General features: G+C 40.7%; 1 protein-coding gene across 4 annotated transcripts in view; it reads left to right on the top strand.

Moving 5' to 3' along the window:
• The window catches only part of PAG1 (phosphoprotein membrane anchor with glycosphingolipid microdomains 1), a 180,625-nt gene that overhangs the window by 102,185 nt on the left and 59,904 nt on the right, over positions 1–18,536 (top strand). The window contains exon 1 of one of the 4 annotated variants that reach the window (XM_061602119.1): positions 7,775–7,879. The exons of the other annotated variants lie outside the window; for them this stretch is intronic. The gene's annotated coding sequence lies outside the window, so the exon portion shown is untranslated. Of the gene's footprint in view, positions 1–7,774; positions 7,880–18,536 lie in introns of those variants that run through there. 4 annotated transcript variants of the gene reach the window in all.

Here is an 18,536-nt window from a genome sequence, read left to right as displayed (position 1 = left end):
ATTTTGAGTAGGCAGTGTGTGAAATAGGTGGAAATGCTCAATTTATTCTGAAGGTGTTTGGGGCAGGGGATACTGAAATGAATGGAGGCAACATAACAGTGCTGTTAGGTTAATTAGACCTTGTTATCAATGAAACACCAAATGTCATCAAATTCTGTATTTAAAAATTGCTGTCGTTCTGTATTCTGCTGAGACTTTTGTTATGTATGAATTACTTGTTTCAGGTAAATGTCAGGACTATTGCAGTGTAGCCATTGACACAGGTGAGGTTATATGCTGGCATATATATAAAAACAAAGAAGAAAACAAATGTCCAGGATTTAGGATATAGCTCACTAGAATTTGGGTTATGGATGGACTTTTTTCAGTGTCCACATCACAACACAACACATCCATATTCAACAGGGTTATCAGATATTTCAGGGCTTGTGGAAGGTTTGATGATCAGGACACGTGTTGAAGAGTCAACAAGATTAGTTGAACATGTGCAAATCCACTGGAAAGCTTTATTGCTTTCAAGGTTCAGGCCAATTCAGAAAAAGATGTAATTTGAAGAGTTCCTCATGCAACCACTTCAGGAAAAAGTATCACCATATTTATACAGCCAGAAGAGTGGCTATATACTATAGCCAGCATGGATTTTTCGCATTCCGCAATGTTAAATTGAAAATACCCCCATGCCATTCTTCTCTTTCCCATAAACACATTTCAAAACAAAACCTTACAAAACTTATAGTCCTGAACTCAGAAATGCTTGCTTAACAACCCTCTAAGTTTTCATGGTGATACACACAACAGTCAGAGAGAACTGAGAGTTCAAAGTGTAATGCAAGAGAAAAGAAATCCAGACCCATGTTGGACATTTTTTTGTCAGTGGTCTCATAATTTGTTGAAAGTAATTAAAAACCAGGCATGTTTACAGATCGCCTTTAATCCTGTTACTGACCTTGTCCCATACTCTGACCTTCACCTTCTGCAGTTTAAAAGTTAAAAAAATGCCTGGCTAATTTTTAATTAATAAGGGTTCCTCTGAGTCTGAACTCATGGTGGTTCATGGCACCTATAAGACTTTTTTTTGTTTTTGTAAGAAAGATTTTGTTTTGATAGGTAATATTTTAGTTTCATGTTATTAAGTGAAACAAAGTGGCCCCCAAACAGTAGCTGTTCTATGGTCTCCAAACCACTCTGTGTTCTGCTACATTAACTTTTTGAACAACATTTGCACTCCCTTGATGGCGTTTGACCTGTGGGAAAAAACCCAACTAGCTCTGCTTTCCCTCAAGCAATAAAAGTTTTAGAAATATTTATAACATTTATGTGTTTTTTTCCTTTTTGTCATTTATTGGATTGTACAAGTAGCACTAGATGTACTGAATGTACATACACTACTTGTCTTGTAGCATTACATGATCTTCTTCATTTTTAGAATGAATATTGAAGCAGGCTTTTAAAGGAGTAAAAAGGCTGAGATCTGCGCTGAATACCACAATCTTCTATCAACCAGCAGTATAGGCTGTTGCTTCTAGAATATTTCTCTGTATTTTATATAATTAATACATTGTAATAATGAGTAAGAGCAGGACAAAATTTTATTGTGGAAGTTGTCAGGCTCAATGTGTTAGGAACTCATTTGGGGGAAATAAAAGGGCCCCCATTGAAACTGTGAGCTGCCATTTAATAAGTGTACCAAATATAATTGCTGCATTGCCACTTCTCATCTGGGAATTGAACTGACTATGCAGTTGTGTCAGTCTTGTGCAGTTGTTGAGTTGTCTCAAAAGTGTGGTGAAGTGGTTAACCTGCTGGACTATGACCTGGGAGACCAGGGTTTGAATCCCTACACAGCCATGAAGCTCACTGGGTGACCTTGGGCCAGTCACTGCCTCTCAGCCTCAGAGGAAGGCAATGGTAAACCACCTCTGAATACTGCTTACCGTGAAAACCCGTTCGTAGGGTCGCCATAAGTCGGAATCGACTTGAAGGCAGTCCATATCCATATAGAATCTAGATGGCATGCAACTGATCTGTTTCAGATCTAGAATCCATTCAATTGTCTGAAGTTACATTCTGAAGAGCTCTGGTTGATTTCATGTAACCTATTTTATTTATTTATTTAAAATATTTCTATCCCACCCTTCTACCCTACAACAGGGCACTCAGGGCAGCTAAAATTAAATAGCACACATATATAATAAAATACACAATAAAAACACAAACATTACAGTAAATCAAAATGAATAAAATACAATTAAAATACATAAAATGCATTATGCATACACATACGCACACATACAAACATACATACATGTGTGGCGTAGTGGTTAAAGTGCTGGACCATGACCCGGGAGACCAGGGTTCGAATCCCCACGTAGCCATGAAGTTCACTGGGTGACCTTGGGCCAGTCACTGCCTCTCAGGCTCATTAAAACCATATTCATAGGGTCGCCATAAGGTGGAATCGACTTGAGGGCAGTACATTTACATTTATTTATGTGCATACACATATAAGAGAGTGAGAATAAAAGAACTTAAAAGATAAGAATAAAAGATAAAAAAACTTTAAACAGTGTCAAGCTGACCAGTCAGTCCCACCCAAAGGCTCTCCGGAACAAAATAGTTTTTACAAGTTTCTGGAAGACCATCAGGGAGGGAGCAAAGCGGGCTTCTTGGGGCAGGGAATTCCAAAGTCTGGGAGCCACAATTGAAAAGGTTCTTTCCCACGTGCCTGTCAATCTAACTTCTTTCATTCCAGGCATGCAGAGGAGACCAGAGGCAGATGATCTTAAATCCAGGGTAGGAACATATGGATGTAAGTGGTCCCTTAAGTACACTGGTCCAGGGCCATTTAGGGCATTAAAAGTCAAAACCAGCACTTTGAATTTAGCTCAGGAACAAATTGGGAGCCACTGGAGTTGATAAAGCACAGGGGTGATATGCTTCCTGCGCTGTGCTCCAGTTAACATTCTGGCTGCTGCATTTTGGACCAACTGTAGTTTCCAAATCATTTTCAAAGGCAGCCCCATGTAGAGTGCGTTACAGTAATCAAGCCTCGATGTCGCCAGTGCATGTGTCACTGTGGCCAAGTCAGCTGCTTCCAGGAACGGACACAGCTGGTAGACCATTTTGAGATGGCCAAAAGCACTCCTGGCTACCACAGCCACCTGATATTCCAGCAGCAGGGCACGATCTAGAAAAACTCCCAAACTGCGGACCTGCTGTATCAAGGGGAGTGCAACCCCATCCAACTCAGGTTGCAACCCTATCCCTGGGGCAGTTTTCCCTTTACCAGCAACACTTCCATCTTGTCTGGATTAAGTTTCAGTTTGTTAGCCCACATCCAACCCTTCACAGTCTCCAGGCACCGGTTTAGGATGAGCACTCTCACCCTGCCATCAGATGGAAGGGAGAGATAGAGTTGAGTGTCATCATCGTATTGATGACATTGCACTCCAAATGTCTGGATGACCTCTACCAGTGGTTTCATATAAATGCTAAAGAGCATGGGAGACAGAATGGAACCCTGCGGTACCCTGTAGGCCAACGGCAGTAGTCTCCCAGCACCACTTTCTGGGTCCTGTCCATCAGGTAGGAACGGAGCCACTGTAAAACAGGCCTCCTAGACCCATCCCAGCAAGACAGCTCACAAGGATACCATGATCAATGGTGTCAAAGGCCGTCAAGAGGTCCAGCAGCAACAGGGATGCACTCCCCCATCTGATGCCCGGCATAGGTCATCAAGTAGGGTGACCAGGGCAGTTTTTGTCCCATGACCAGGCCTGAAGCCTGATTGAAAAGGGTCTAGATAATCCGATTCATCCCGGAAAACTTGGAGTTGAGCTGCCACCACCCTCTCAATCACCTTGCCAAGAAAGGGGAGATTAGAGACTGGATGGCAGTTATTAAGATCCACAGGATCTAATGAAGGCTTTTTTAACAGAGGTCTAATCGCAGCCTCCTTCAACAATGTTGGCATAGAGCCTTTTCTTAGGGAGGTGTTCATCAGATATGTCAACCAACCAGCTACTCCCAACCTGGTGGATTTAATTAGCCAGGATGGGGAAGGATCAAGCAAGCAGGTAGTGGCCCTCATTTCTCCCAGAATCCTGTCCACATCCTCAGGCTTTACAAGCTGAAAAGTATCCATGGAAAAATGACCAGAGGGAGCAACGGCGACATCTGGCACAACAGTAATTAACGAGGAGTCCTAGTCAATCCGAATGCGAGCAATTTTATCTGCAAAGTGCCTTGCAAACATTTCACAGCAAGCAACTTGATAGTTCAGAGTTTGCTGTCAGGCCAGAGCTCAAAAGATGCCGGGCCACCTGAAAAAGCATCACCGGATGGCACTGGCAGACACAATGGTGGCAGAGAAGTAAGCTTTTTTCGCTGCCATCACCGCCACAGGCGGTGAGCTCTGACCAGTGTTCAGTCAAAGACAGATTGAGTTTTTCTCCATCGTTGCTCTAACCCCTGCTGTTTCATCAGGCCCACGGTTTGAGTAAACCAAGATGTATTATGGGCCTTTCCTGGTGGGAGAGGGAGCTTTGAAGCGATAGTGTCCACCACCCGGGTCACATTCCAGAGGTTGTCCAGGACTTCAGCAGTAGCACCAGCCATATTGGGAACATCCCCCAGCGCATTCAGGAAACCATCTGGATCCATAAGTTTCCGGGGATGGACCATCTTAATCGGCCCATCACCCCTGCAGAGATTATCGGGGGCACAAAGTCTAAACCTAATCAGGTGGTGATCTGACCATGACAATGGAATCACCGAGAACCCCTCCACCTAAGAACTCCATACCTAAGATATGCTTTGCTAGATCCAGCCAAAGGTCCACCTGATACATCATTCTGTTTCCAGCAGTGGCCAGCCAAATGCCCCTGGGAAACGCTCAAGTAGGGCATGATGGCAAATAGCCATCCTCTTTTTGTATGCAGCATCTGGTGGTTTACAATCAGTCTCAGGCCATCTTTGCAGGAAAATGTAGGCGGCTGGCACAGATATGGACAAATATCCATTGCAAGGTTTAGTTAAGTATATGGGCTATGAGACAACATGGAATCAGCACAGGCTGTGTACATACATGTGTTGGGGTTTTTTGGATGTCTTCCATTCATTAGAATAAACATCAGTACCTTCCCAGCACTGTCTGGAAGTATACTTAATTTAATAATAATAATTATTATTATTATTATTTATTAAATTTATATACCGCCCGACTAGCGATAGCTCTCTGGGCGGTGAACATAAAATAGTATAAAAATACAATGAATAACAAAATAATATTAAAATACAATCAACAATACAATAAACATTATTAAAATTAGATCAATGTAACTTAAAATGCTTCAGAGAATAGGAAGGTTTTGACCTGGCGCCGGAAGGAAAGCAGAGTCGGCGCCAGGCGTACTTCCTCAGGGAGACTGTTCCATAGTTCGGGGGCCACCACTGAGAAGGCCCTAGATCTTGTCATCACCCTCCGGGCCTCCCTGTGAGTTGGAACCCGGAGGAGGGCCTTCGTAGCAGAACGTAGTGCACGGGCCGGTTCATATCGGAAGAGGCGTTCCGCAAGGTATCGTGGTCCCGCACCGTATAAGGCTTTATAGGTTAATACCAACACTTTGAATCTAGCCCGGAAACATATTGGCAACCAGTGCAAGCTGGCCAGAACAGGTGTTATATGCTCGGACCGCTTGGTCCTTGTCAGCAATCTGGCCGCCGCATTTTGCACTAGTTGTAGCTTCGGAACTGTCTTCAAAGGTAGCCCTACGTAAAGCGCATTACAGTAATCCAAACGTGAGGTTACCAGAGCATGTACCACTGATGTAAGGTCCTCTTTACTCAAATAGGGACGTAGCTGGGCTACCAACCGAAGTTGGTAAAACGCATTCCTAACCACCGAGGCTACTTGAGCCTCAAGTGAGAGGGAAGAGTCTAAAAAGACTCCCAGACTACGAACCCGGTCCTTTAGGGGGAGTGTAACCCCGTCCAGGACAGGGTATATATCCACCATCCGATCAGAGAACCCGTCCACCAACAGCATCTCAGTCTTGTCTGGATTGAGCTTCAGTTTGTTAACTCTCATCCAGTCCATTGTCGAGGCCAGGCAACGGTTCAGCAAATCGACAGCCTCACCTGAAGAAGATGAAAAGGAGAAGTAGAGCTGCGTGTCATCAGCATACTGATGACAACGCACTCCAAAACTCCTGATGACCTCTCCCAACGGCTTCATGTAGATATTAAAAAGCAGGGGGGACAAAACTGACCCCTGCGGGACCCCATATTGGAGAGCCCGCGGTGTCGAGCAATGTTCCCCAAGCACTACCTTCTGGAGACGACCCGCCAAGTAGGAGCGGAACCACTGCCAAGCAGTACCTCCAACTCCCAACTCCGCGAGCCTCTCCAGAAGGATACCATGGTCGATGGTATCAAAAGCCGCTGAGAGATCAAGGAGAATCAACAGAGTTACACTCCCTCTGTCTCTTTCCCGACATAGGTCATCGTACAGGGCGACCAAGGCTGTCTCAGTGCCAAAACCGGGCCTAAAACCCGATTGAAATGGATCTAGATAATCAGTTTCATCCAATAGCGCCTGGAGCTGGCCAGCAACCACCCGTTCCAAGACCTTGCCCAGGAATGGAACATTCGCCACTGGCCTGTAGCTGTTAAAATTGTCTGGGTCCAAGGAAGGCTTTTTCAGGAGTGGTCTCACCACTGCCTCTTTCAGACAGCCCGGGACCACTCCCTCTCGTAAAGAGGCATTTATCACTTCCTTGGCCCAGCTACCTGTTCCATTCCTGCTAGTTTTTATCAGCCAGGAGGGGCAAGGATCCAGTACCGAAGTGGTTGCACGTACCTGTCCAAGCACCTTGTCCACGTCCTCGAGTTGAACCAACTGAAGCTCATCCAACAAAACTATAGCTCCCTCTATAGTGAAATATTAGTGATAGCAGAGAAACTGCTTAGTTTTTAAAACACATGTTTATATAATTTTAATCTTTTTATCATTTAGGTACTCAAATGTATGAAAGAGCCAGGCAATATGTTCATTGCACAACAGGTTTCTGTACCTCAGAATTATTTTACATTTACTTGAGATTAGTCTCCTTGCTTCAAAAGAGCAAAGTGAACCCCCAGTCACCCAAAGATTTGTTCATCCGCTTTCATCACACAAATCCCATGTCAAACTCTTTCTGTATAATTCATAATACGAGCCCTCTACTACAGAAGGCTGGTCTTTGTTCAAAGTCTAAATCCGTTTCAAAACAGAGAGTAACCAAACGATTCATCCATTTTCTGCTGACAACCTGTGAGATTTTTTTCATACTCTTTTGTTTTGCTGTTGAAAATGGATATTTCAGATGTTTGCTTACACATTCAGCCAGGATGAAAGTATACATCCCGTGGATGTATTCCATCATTAAATCTAAGTATAACAACAACAACAACAATAAACACAATCATAATCATATTGCTGCATTTTAACAATTATGACTGGCATTGAGGAAGGGGACACACTAAAGTATACTAGTGATTTCCTTCCATCCGTTTTCATCCTAGTTAGATTGCTTTGAAAGAAGGAGGAGGGAAAAAGTCCAGGGCTGTACATGAGGAGTGTCTTTGTGATACTATTCATTCTCTCTTCTGACAGAGAAGGCATTGTTTGCTCACTGTAATAGGCTTGGCAGCCAAATAAGGTAGGGATCTGTGTTGTGCATACAGATTCAGAAAGTAGCAGAGCGGGCAAGAATCTGAAAATTGCAAGAACCAAATCACTGGGAAGGACCTCATAGCATGCTGTACATATAGTTTGTTTAGCATTGCCTTTGTTTGACAAGCTCTACAGTTCTGAATGAGGAAGCATTTTAGATTGAAGGTAATTATTTTTTGCTTTTATAGTGATTAGTTAATACTACTAATAAGTCACCACAGACCAGAAATTTAAATGTTGAACATTTGCAGCCTCATTTTGACTCTGAGGATCGTTAAGTTCAGAACTGGTGCCTCCCCACTGTGCTTATGTCGATTGGATCAACATTTAATGAGAGAACTTGTGTGGAGAAGAAAAGGCCGTTTAGGCTGCTTTAGCTGTTGCATTATAACCAGCAGCTAATGTTTATATGCAGTGCAGTTAGAGGATTTTGCTAATAGGAATGCATTGACATAGAGCCACTATACAAGATTAAATAGCTCTGCGAACTTACATAGTTCTTCACCAGTATTGGTTGCTTCTTGTAGCAAAAGCTATTCTGAACAATCTTGCAAAGCCAATATTATTTCCACATCACACAAAAAAAATGGAAAAAGCACACTTTGCTAAATGTTAATAAGGAATATTAAGGCATGTTGAGTAATAAATTACAAACTGTGTTAAAACTGACATTTAGGTAGTACTTTTTATGTGTTTGCCCTTGTCAACTCAAAAATTATTTCATAACTTCTATCTCTGTTCTTTTAAAATAACCATGAACATTACACATATGAATGAACAGGCACACACATTCAAATGCTAACCAGTTAGTCTTCTAGCTGTTGTAATCGCTGTTGTGCCCTGAAAAATATTTAGGGATCAAAAGACATTATTAGTGAACTATAAACGAGAGATTTTTCTGAGTAGTAGTCTAAAAATATCTGATCTTTGGAAGAGTGAGCTGGGTGTTTTTACTTGTTTAACTTCTCTAAAGTGTAGGGGGGCTAAAAATGGTACGAGGGAGGAATGCTACATTTTGGAAACCATGTTCAGGTATATCTAAAGGGAAAGAGACATTGGAGCAATCTGTGGTATCAAAGTGGAATCCAACGGAGCACCTAAGCTTTCATTCCAGAAAACCCTGCTTATGCTCTCTGTGGGTCTCCTAACAAGTTCTTATCTTGTGGGGCTCACTCTACTTTGTGCTGCTGTTGCATCTTAATCCCCAGGGAGCAATTGCTCTAAGTAGCAAAACACACTGTGTTGTATATGTGACTCTGGAAACATGCTGCATGACAGCAACAACCCTTGCCTAAAAACTGCTATCTGATTAAGAGCGGCATGCTGACCACCTGTATTTTAACTGTCAATATTGGTGAACAAGTAAATATGTTTTCTGGACTAAATAAATCTGTCCAAATCAGTGTTATGGACTGCTTAGAGATTACTTTGTGCCAGGAGACATTTAAAGCCTATTTATATATTAACCTTTTAGTTTTATACCTAAACTTTTTTTTTAATCACCTAAAAATGCAAAAGCACCAATGTGACAAACAGGCATTAGAAAACACATTAATCATACAGGTAAATTTGTTAGAGAGCTGGAATTGACTGTGTCTCCCTCTTGAATGTGCAAAGCCAAATTTGTTACTGGGCAATGTGTGCAGTGGGCCATAGTTTGGTAGGAAGGTAGATGAGAAGGTACCCTGTACTAAGTCAGATTATTTGTCTTCTTGCAGCCCAATATTTTCTACTCTTAATAGGCTGCAGTTCTCCAGGGTCTCAGGCAGAGGTGTGGTCCTTTTTTAAAAAAGACATGCAAATACACATACATATCCTCTCACCCACCTTTCCCTTTATTTCAGTATATGTGGATGGAGAGGCTTAAACCTTCCCTCCTATTGCATTGAGAGAGCAATAGGCCTTCCCCCTCCCCACCCCCAGCTCCTCAGCTGTTTAGCATTGGGAACAGCATGCTGATTGGTACTCTCAGTTGTTTCTAGCACCAATAACCTGGGAGGGGGCATGGCCAAAGCTGCATTCGATTTCTGGGTTATCCTTATGTGTGTTATATAAAATATTGTTGGGCAGGCCGGTGGCCGGCCTGTGAGGCACTGATTCAAAATGGCTGAACTAAAAAGATACAATTTTGCAGAAACCTGAAAGCTAAGGATGAGGTTGTCGGAGAAATAGTCTGAATGCTTTATTAAACATTCCCCATGAAGATGCTGTTTTCTGTATTAAAATATTTGGGCTGGAATGTGGCATACAGTTGCTTCTGCAGAGGTTCCACTGAAATTAATGGAACTTCTGTAAGGGCAGCTGTATCAAGGATTGCAAGCCATATTATTAACAATATATATTTTAACTGTTAACTGGCATGCAAAACTATTAGCAACAAAAATTGGGCAGAAGCATGATGTTTGTGATTGTAAAGACAGGATGCATGCTATACAGTGAATGTAGAATCTCCCAACCCTTCTTTGCTACTTAATCCTAATACTTAGGGGGTCATATGCAAGGGGTGGGAATCAGCAGGACAGTTAGGGGGTAAAAGACCATTAAGAGTAGAATCAGCAGCTGTGCCAAAAGTTATGCATGCTGTCTCCCACCTATTATTCTCCTCTGTAGATGACCTCCCCTGACACTGCAATACCATTGGATAGCAGATACTATTTGGGAAATGTGTATTTGCAGGGTGACATGTAATTCATCCTTACGTTTCTGGGTTTTTTTTTAATTTCCAGGCTTTGAAATTACTAAGCTGTCTTTCTCATCACATGGTTTGCTTGATTTTACCCAGATTTCACATCATATCGGTATTTAAGAAGGTGCAGCTTCAGTAATAGCTGAGGAGAAAAGCTGAAGCCCTCTTGATCATATTTCACAAATTGCTTCAATGTGTTCCTTCAGCTTTGTCAATCACATAATTTTTACTACTTTTTTGTAAATTGCACAGTTCAAATTTAAAGTATTGTATGTTAAATATAACTGCTGAATGTTAATTTGCTACATTCATATTTGTTACATTAATATAGCATTAGATGAATTATGCTTTCTGAGATTACACAAGAATGGAAGTTTGTAAATTAGTGCTTCATGCTCATAGATCAACTGCAAAAGTCATGACTTTGGCATTTTTTATGTTAGGAAGCATATGGTCTTTGTCCATCTCTCAACTCCCATGTTCCTTTTTTTAAGGGATGCATTTTGCTGCTTCCTCATTGAAACTTCATGCCAACAGCTAAGGGATAAGCAATCCTTCACTATTTAAGTCTGCAATTCATTCATGATGTACAGAACTGTAGCTATTAATTCCACTTCTCCACAAAGTATATACTGTCGATACTGTTACTTTTCTTGAATGCTCACATGAAATTATTTTATACTGCAATTCAGATTATCCATTAACTCACACATGTGCTATTTCATAATGAATAATTAACTAATGGAATTCTCTACTCACAAGATGTGGTGGTGACTATTAAGAGAGTAAATAAATTAATGGAAAACAGTGGTAAGTAAACTAAACAGACCCTCTCTGTCAACCTTGTAAAAAGTCCACAAACACTACTATGGTGCAGAAACATTTTTAGCCTCCTTGTGGGGTGGGGGCAGTAAAGCAGAACTGGCCCTACCATTAGAGGGAGTGAGGGAGCTGCCTCAGGCAATAGATGCTGTATGTCATGCAGCTTGTCCTGCTCACTCCAAGCTAGCCTATTGCCTTTGGGTGCAGTGGAGAACTCTTCCATTACCATTGTTGAAGTAAGATTCAAATGACAGTCTAGCCACCTTTTGTGCATGGAATTTGTGTGTGGGGGGGGATATTGACTTTCATCTCAGGTAGCAAAATGCCTTGGCTGGCCCTGCAGTAGAAAGGGAGAGAGAGCTCCATCCTTGGTGCAGCAGCCCACTGCTTTTCTATGCTGGGTGTGGAGGAGGGGGCTTACCTCCTCTGGAAGCCTGCTTAGTTTCTATGTAGGGTACATCCATCTCTCCTCCGCTCGCTCACTCACTCACCCATATGGAATTCCATGCACTCACCTGCATGCAACCCCACTTTTACCTGTGGATACCAGAGGAATGGTTAAATACAAGGCTTCTCTGTGTACACTTACCTATAGGGATAGACAAATCTGTCAATTTCTGTTTCTCATTTTCCTTTTGTTATGGGAAGTGTGAATTAGGTTGAATTGCATTAACATATGAACCAAATTTATTCTCCATTCCTAATTCTGAATAACAGATACTGGGGGTTGGCCATTACTATCCTAGAGACACTTGGCTGATTACTGTTGCGAACAGAATGCTGAATTAGATGGATCTTGGCTTAATCCATAGAGGCAGACAAAGTTGAGAGCTGTGGTTTAAAGTTCTGAATCTAATAATCACAGAAATATATTTACTTGTTTAATATTCCACAAGTCTAGATATTAAGTGCACCTCTTTCTGCTTACCTCTTTTCCCTGAGCCATTTCACCAGCTTGAGTGAAAAACGTACCAGCAAAAAGCTTAGAGAGAGGTCAGGTAGTTAATAGATTAATGGGTTTTGATCCCTGAGCAATGTACTATCACAGAAAAAAGTTAGGGCTCCTTAGGAGCTGCAGAAAAAAGAGGCACAAGAAAACTACATGTGCATTCCAACTTTGTTGTATTGATTGGTGATGTCACAAATTGCATGCATTACTCACAAGCGTTACTAAGCCACATAAGAACATAAGAACATAAGAAGAGCCTGCTGGATCAGGCCAGTGGCCCATCTAGTCCAGCATCCTGTTCTCACAGTGGCCAATCAGGTGCATGGGGGAAGCCCGCAAGCAGGACCTGAGTGCAAGAACACTCTCCCCTCCTGAGGCTTCCGGCAACTGGTTTTCAGAAGCATACTGCCTCTGACTAGGGTGGCAGAGCACAGCCATCATGGCTAGTAGCCATTGATAGCCCTGTCCTCCATGAATTTGTCTAATCTTCTTTTAAAGCCATCCAAGCTGGTGGCCATTACTGTGTCTTGTGGGAGCAAATTCCATAGTTTAACTATGCGCTGAGTAAAGAAGTACTTCCTTTTGTCTGTCCTGAATCTTCCAACCTTCAGCTTCTTTGAATGTCCACGAGTTCTAGTATTATGAGAGAGGGAGAAGAACTTTTCTCTATCCACTTTCTCAATGCCATGCATAATTTTATACACTTCTATCATGTCTCCTCTGACCCGCCTTTTCTCTAAACTAAAAAGCCCCAAATGCTACAACCTTTCCTCATAAGGGAGTCTCTCCATCCCCTTGATCATTCTGGTTGCCCTCTTCTGAACCTTTTCCAACTCTATAATATCCTTTTTGAGATGAGGCGACCAGAACTGTACACAGTATTCCAAATGCGGCCGCACCATAGATTTATACAACGGCATTATGACATCGGCTGTTTTATTTTCAATACCTTTCCTAATTATTGCTAGCATGGAATTTGCCTTTTTCACAGCTGCCGCACACTGGGTCGACATTTTCATCGTGCTGTCCACTACAACCCCGAGGTCTCTCTCCCGGTCGGTCACTGCCAGTTCATACCCCATCTCTGGGATATAAGGCTAGTTCTGTAGCACTAAAGAAACCTGTTGCCCAGTGATACTGATGTGAGGGCAATTAAAAAATGTATTTACAAAACATCTTGGAATAGGAGCATAATATACCAAGAAAGCAAAGAGGAAAAGGAAGCATGGAAGAAGATGGCAACAGAGAAGAGAAACTGTAGTTGGCACCTGCCTGCCCATTTATCTTCAGCCCATCTTTATGATTACTATACACATTGGCAGTCATCTTGCTAGTACTTAGTAATTTACCAAAAGATGTAAGTGTGGCTTTTCCCGTTGACCTATATGCCTACCATCTTGTACTCTTAATGCCACCTCTGTGCCATATTTTCTTAAACATTTTCATACAGTAGCATTCTATATTGCTATTACAACATCATGCTGGGTTGGTTTTTTTTGCAGAAAGTTTATTTATTTAATAAAATACAATAAACTCAGTTTTGATGGTATACAAAGGTATTGCACTGGGAGATGAAAGGAAGTCGCTATCATTGTTGGACATCAGCAGTAAATAATTAGCTAAGGGACTGGCTTTTGATTTTGATGTCCAGGTAGGAAACAGACCTTGTTGGTGCCATGTGTTTTCTAATGTTCATGTCCCTGATGCTTCAATTTAACAAATTTTCTAATAGCTGTTATCTATTTACTCAAGTTAGCTTCCTTTTTGGACCCATAAAATCCATGCATCTGAAGTTTCTCGCACAAAGATCAAATTCCTGGTTGCTGTTACCTCCTCAAGAATGATGTCTGAGCTGGGAGTCTTCTCAATTAGAAAGGAGCTCATTACTTTTCATCAGGACAGGATCATTCTACATATGAACCCAGCATATTGTCCCCAAAGTCAGTTTCCTTTCCATCCAATGCAGGAACTTTGCTTAACCTTCCTTCTCCCTCTGTACTAAACAACCTAAAAAGAATGTGTAGATCTGCCACATGGGCATTTGCCTTCACCTTGCCACTGTAAGATTGATGCATCAGCAGGTGGGTGGTTCAGGCAGTCCTGCTGTTTCACATTCTTTGTGTACCCTGGCCTTTGATACCTGAGATATATTTTGGGACTTACAGAACTCTTGTAGCTTGTTTTAGATTTTTTTAAATGTTCTATTTTAAATTTTTGTAACGCAACCTAGGGCCTTATGGTGAAGAGTGGGTAATAAATTGAATAATAAAAATTATTTTTTTTTTTCAATAATTTTTATTCAGATTTTCATAAAACATACAAGACAAAATCATAAAACATTCAAAGACAAAAAACAAAATCAAAAATAGTTAAACAAAAAGAAAAAAAGAAAAAAAAAACAAAAATAAAAAATAAAGAGTAAAATATTGACTTCCCATTTGTCAAAGATCAAATCAGTTATAAGTCTATAATATATAACAATCCTGTCTCTTAAGTCATATTATAAAATCACTTTCCTCCAGTAGTTATCTTACTTAATCATCAAATCTCATAAACATTACTTTATTCTTTCCACAAAAAGTCAAAGAGAGGTTTCAATTCTTTAAGAAATATATCTATCAATTTTTTTTTCCAGATAAGCATATCGATTAATCCATCTCATTACTAATTATGATAATCTTATTGTCATAACCATAGTCAAAATAAACATTTCAATTAATCCATCACATCAGAATCTGTTAGGTTCAGTAATTTCAATAGCCATTGTTCTATTATCTCTAGTAATTCCATTTTCCATCTTCCATCTTCAGTAGTCTTGTTAAGTCCAGTAATTTCAATATCCAATCTTCCATTATCAGTATTCCATAATAATCTTGCTGTCAAAGCCATAGTCATATAGTAAGAGTCTGATGGGAATTACCTCTATCCCAAATATTTTCTTGCCATCCATTCTGAATAGGTTGCTGAAATACTGCTGTAAAATCATATCTCTGTTCTTTTTTTCAAAATACACTGGGTCATCTCTTAAAAGTTTTTCCATTGTCACATGGCTGCAGTTAATTCCATAGATTTTCTCTATATTGGGCTCCATCACATCATTCCAGTCCAGAAGATAGTCCATGCCATTGATAACTTTATCTCTAGAATCTTCATTAATTTCTTCAGAGATAACATTGAGTTCCAAACAATAGATTTTATTTCTAAAGTCCATAGACTCCAAATCTTGTTCCTGTTCCACGTTTGTTCCAATCTCCGGGATCTCCTCTCTCACAGGGACCCCTATTCCAGTCTCCAGGGTCTCCTCTCTCACAGGGACCCCTGTTCCAATCTCCGGGGTCTCCCCTCTCACAGGGACCCCTTCCAGGGTCACCTCTCTCACAGGGACCCTTATATCTTTAATCTCCTGCTTCATTTTACTCAATTCAATTTTCATTATCTCAATCTCATCCATTATTTTCTGAAACATAGTTATTTCCAGATTCTCAGCCACTTTCTTAATTGCCATTTTAAAAGAAAAATATAGGAAAACCACTTCTTATTTCAGCAACAATTGGGTTAATACTCCAAACTTGGTGACATCACAGTATAAACAGAGCAGACAGCCTTATCTCTCCAATAGTTAAGTAAACAAAATGCAGTTCCCAGGATCGAAACAATTAATGGCAATCGTCAAGAAACAGATTCGTCAAAATAAAATAGACCAAAAAGAGAGTAGTCTCAAAACAGTATAATATTTTTCAAAATAAAAATCTGGAATAGAAATCCCTCTTCTGTGTATATCTTTAGAATGCAAATCCAGGACAGCTTTTTGCAACAAAAACAGAGATAAGCTATTAATTAGTGCGTAGCAGAGAGAAGTTACGGCTCCCCAGTGAGATGTCAAAAACCGATCAATCTGGCAAATCTCTTTTAAACAGCAACAATTTAAGTCAAGTAAAAGAAAAATATAGAAAGAAGGGTGCTTGCCTGTTAGTGCGTTCTCTCTTAGAAGATAAGATGAACGTTCGCTTTAACAGATAGAGCTTGCTGTTGAAAATCCGTCCCACCTTCGTCGGCTGGACCTCGTCCCATAAATTAATGAGATCTGGTCGTCCCAACAAAAATAGGCTTTGAGGTTAATCTCTTCGTTTCTCCCTACCCGGGAGAAGTTTAATCAGTCAAAAAAAAAAGAAAAAACTGACTGATATATCTGAATAAGCTTCTTTTGAGGCAGGAGCCCGTCTCAAAAGCAGGCACAGGCTAAGTCACCCTTCCCGGAAGTCCAATAATAAAAATTATTTTAATGTTTAAGTGAAAGACAGGAAGAGGGACACTCCTACTCATGTTTTTCAGTGGCTGGATACATTAATTCTTATACCCACAACTACTTTCAGACCTGAGGACAGAACTGTTGCAGCTCTTAGGATGCTTGGTTCATTATCTTAGTTCTGTTTTTTTTTTCCTGTTCTCTGGTTTGGTGTCCAAGATACTCATTGTTTACTAGTATTTTGTTTTAATGTTTGAGGGGTTTTTTTAAATAGCTGCTTCCTCAAACTGGGTGGGGCTCCTCCATCTCAAGGAGTTTCCTATGTTGCATAGCCTTTTCTCCATCTGTGTGGAAGACTGTGAGAACTGAAAGTAGGCAAACCAAAAAACAAACAGTTTCCTGCAATTTGTCTTGTGCTTTTCCTCGGACCTTATCCTTTAATACTGGTTTATTTCTGCACTGAGCAAACTGTTAGGCAACAACATTAAATAAGTTTTTCAGCTACAGACTCATCATTTTTTCTCCTCCCTCCTCTTGCCAGTTGGCGTACAAGAATCTCTTCATTTGGAGAAAGGGACAAAGTGTGTTGTTTTACTCCAAGTTCCCTATTATCTGATCTTCTTGGCAGATTGTAAAGAACACCAAATAAACTATGGAATGTTTACATTTTTCCTGTTCCAACTTTTCTACTTAGCTGCATTCAGAGTTATGAATGCTGTTAAGTCAAACATTCTAATTAACTTACAAGATGCTAAAGCTAAAAGACATTCCTGAAAAACTGCATTGCTTGGTTTCAAAAGGGAAGTCCAAGCTTTTGTTTTAGAGAGCCAGTGTGGTATAGTGGTTAAGGTGTTGGACTATGACCTGGGAGACCAGGGTTCGAATCCCCACACAGCCATGAAGCTCACTGGGTGATCTTGGGCCAGTCACTGCCTCTCAGCCTCAGAGGAAGGCAGTGGTAAACCACCTCTGAATACCACTTACCATGAAAGTCCTAATCATAGGGTCACCATAAGTCGGAATCGACTTGAAGGCAGTCCATTTCCATTTTCCAAGCTTTCTTTTTAAACCATGCTAACAACGTCTAAACTAGTTTTCAATGTTGTATCGGTGAAGAGGAAAGTGCTCACTGGAGATAAGCAAATATAAGAGAACATTCATTGCATGAGGATCAACATCCTAATTCTGCAGTTTGCTGGACTCACCAATAAATGTATAGAACTGGGCACACACCAAGGGCTGCATTAATACTGTGTGACAACCCATATCTATGCATTGTCTATGATGCCATTGACACAAGTGAATATGTCTTTGCTTATATTTTTAGGATTGAATTCTGTGGCAGCAATTTTTGGAGAATAAAAACTTAATAAATAAATATTCCAAGTGTATGTTAAAAGCAAGAACAAAATGCTTGTTATTTATTTCTCTATTTGAAAGAAATTAGAATTACAGGGCAATCCAATGTTTACTTGAAAGGAATCCCACTGTATTGAATGGGGCTTACTCCATAGGAAATGTGCTTAGAATTTTATTCTTAAAGTGTTTTTGATTGCTGTATTTGTGATTCCACTCTATTTTAATGGAATTACATATCAGTTATTGCAAAACTTTTTTTTCTGGTTAGGCCTACATGAAGCTGTGGTTTTAATTTATTCTAGAGCTTGTGTTGGAAAGTTAGAATTGAGGGCCAGCAAATTTTCCTAAGAGACAGAGTTGAGATGCCTCGCTAGCTCTCCACCTTTCTGTTTGCCCCTACCTATTTAGCACCACCTCCTTAGGGGGCACATGTTACCCCCTTTGGAGGCACATGTTACCAAATTCTTGCAAGCTACACAGGAAGTGGATTGGACTGTGAAAGACCAACTCAAATTGTGTTTGCATTCTGACAAATTTGTAGGGCAGTCCAATATCTCAGAGAGGAGGTCAGGTCTCCTGCTCCCCTGGTGCATTCACTATAGCTACTCAATTTCCCTGCTTTTTAAAGTTTGATAGAAATATCTGTGGGCTATAGGTACATTCTTAAACTTTTTTTTGCCTATTAGTGAATATATATTTGTATCTTGCTATTCCTTCCAGGTGCTCATGGTTATGTACACTATCCTCCCCTTCCCCTTTT

The sequence above is a fragment of the Rhineura floridana genome, chromosome 1 (assembly GCF_030035675.1).
Source record: "Rhineura floridana isolate rRhiFlo1 chromosome 1, rRhiFlo1.hap2, whole genome shotgun sequence".
Taxonomy (NCBI): domain Eukaryota; kingdom Metazoa; phylum Chordata; class Lepidosauria; order Squamata; family Rhineuridae; genus Rhineura; species Rhineura floridana.
Note: the sequence above shows the minus strand (reverse complement) of the source record. Positions and strands in the feature narration are given on the sequence as shown.